Genomic DNA, 2506 nt, shown 5'->3' on the forward strand with positions numbered 1-2506 from the left:
GTTGGTAATAATTTTGACTATGCAATAAATAGTGATGATAGGATATCTATGGCTTTTTTCAGATATGTAAAATGTGATTCCTCTTCACCATTAAGATGACCATGTTCCACTTATCGTACTATTAAAAATTGCCCTTTTTTTCCAAGCTGGTATTAGACTCACAGCCAACACCTTCCTCCTTTTCTTCTGTATCTTCACACTCCCTCTGGACTGCAGGCCTAAGCCCACTGACCTCATCACCTCTCAACTGGCCCTTGTCCACTTAGTGATGCTTCTCACTGTGAGCTTCTTAGCAGCTCCAGACCTGTTTGAGTCACTGTATTTTCAGAATGACTTCAAGTGTAAGGTATTCTACATGCATAGAGGGATGAGGGCTCTCCATCTGCACCACCTGCCTCCGGAGTGTGCTCCAGGCTATCACCATTAGCCCCAGCACCTCCTGGTCGGCAAGAATTAAACAGAAATTCACACGTTGCATCTTTCACTTCTTTGGGTTCTCAGTTTGTTTCTCAGAAGTAACCTGCCCTCCTCCACTGTGGCCTCTTCTAATGTGACCAATAGCAATGTGCTAAGTATCAGTAAATACTGTTCACTTTCTTACATAAGGGACATCATCAGGAGCCTGTTTTTCATGCTGCCACTACTTACAGATGTCTTTGTAGCAATCATGTTTCTCTCAAGTGCATACATGGTAATTCTTTTGTCCAGACATCAGAGACAACCCCAGTACCTTCCCAGCACTAACCTCTCTGCAAAAGCCTCCCTAGAGAAAAGGGCCACGCAGACCATTCTGTTGCTGGTGAGTTGCTTTGTGGTCATGTACTGGGTGGACCTTATCATCTCATCATCCTCAACCCTGTTATGGGCTTATGACTCAGTCATCGTGGGTGTCCAGATGCTTGTGGGCAATTTCTGTTAGCCCTTTTATGTTAATTAGTTCTGATAAAAGAATAATCAAAATTTTGCGTAATGTGTGATATAAATATCATAGATGATTAATAAATTATGAAAACAATTATTTGGAAAACAGATTTTGACATCAAATTTTTCAAGAAGCAGGCGATTTGATATATTATTTTATTACACTTTTATTTCATCTTAATACTTTTGAAAACTATGCTGCCAAGAACTTGGTGGTTTCTTTAGTTCAAAGTCCACCATCATAGTTCCCTGTGTCCACGAGTTTCTTATATTTAATTTTGATTCCCTAATTTTTATATTAGACAACTTTTCCACCTTCTTAAAGTGTATATTTGAGATGCTCCTGTTGGTAGATAAAATTTCTCTTTGTGTGTGTGTGTGTGTGGTGTGTGTTTTTACTTTTGAAGGTTATTTAGTTTACCCTTATTTATTAAAAAATATGCTAGCTATGTATTCAATTATAGGTTGAACAATAATTTTTCAGCACTCTTAATATTTCCTTCTCAGTTTTCTGGCTCTGCCATGGTCTGTGGAGATTTTATTCTCACCTGTGTAGATTCTCTCTCTCTCTCATGGATTTTAATTTTCTTCATTCTCTTTGGTGTTATGCAGTTTGACTTATCATGTTGGATATCTTTCTTTATTGCTCTCTCACTTTTTTTTTTTTTTTTAATGGAGATGGAGTCTTGCTCTGTCACCCAGGCTGGAGTGTAATGGTACAATCTTGGCTCACTGCAACCTCGGCCTCCCAGGTTCAAGCGATTCTCCTGCCTCAGCCTCCAGAGTAGCTGGCATCACAGTCCGCCACCATGCCTGGCTAATTTTTCTGTATTTTTAGTAGAGACAAGGTTTCACCATGTTGCCCAGGCTGGTCTCGAACTCCTAACTTCAAATGATGCGCCCATCTTGGCCTCCCAAAGTGCTGAGATTACAGGCATGAGCCACCGCACCCGGCCTCTTTATTGCTCTCTTTTAGGCACAGTGTCTCTTTTAGGCACATGTCTGATTTTTAATTTTGGAAATTTGTAAATAATTATTTATTAGTATGACATTATTTGTATGGATTCAAGTGAAATAATTGTGCTTTACTCTTTGTCATTCTATTCTTCACATATGTATAATTACATACATATTGCTATTATTTTGTTTCTCTTCCTTTTATTTGGTTATATTCGTTCTGCTCAAAATTCCAGTTCATTAATCCAGTTTACTAATTCTCTTATCATCAACTTAGTCCACTTTTATAATTAACTCACATATTGTATATTAAATTTCTTTATGTTTAAATTATTCCATTTCTATTTGCTCTTTTCCAAATTTGTTTGTTCAGTTTATAGTTTCCTGCTCTTTCAAAAATTATTTTGGTATCATCTTTTCCCCATTTGTTTTTACTTAAACATTTAAAATATTTAAATTTAATATTTTATATTAATATTTATAAATATAAATATATTTATAATACTTTTTACATTTAAAATATTATAAATATATTTCCAGTATGCAAAGTTTATGTGATATCAAATTTCTTCCAACCCGGCCAGGCACAGTGGCTCATGCCTGTATTCCCAGCACTTTGGGAGGACGA

The 2506-nt window shown here is 36.7% G+C and overlaps 1 pseudogene; it reads left to right on the plus strand.

The window, feature by feature from the left end:
• Window positions 1–268: 268 nt before the first annotated feature.
• Window positions 269–995, plus strand: LOC129490718 (vomeronasal type-1 receptor 94-like; annotated as a pseudogene).
• The last annotated feature ends 1511 nt before the right edge of the window (window positions 996–2506 follow it).

This window comes from Symphalangus syndactylus, chromosome 9 (genome assembly GCF_028878055.3).
Source record: "Symphalangus syndactylus isolate Jambi chromosome 9, NHGRI_mSymSyn1-v2.1_pri, whole genome shotgun sequence".
NCBI classification, from domain to species: domain Eukaryota; kingdom Metazoa; phylum Chordata; class Mammalia; order Primates; family Hylobatidae; genus Symphalangus; species Symphalangus syndactylus.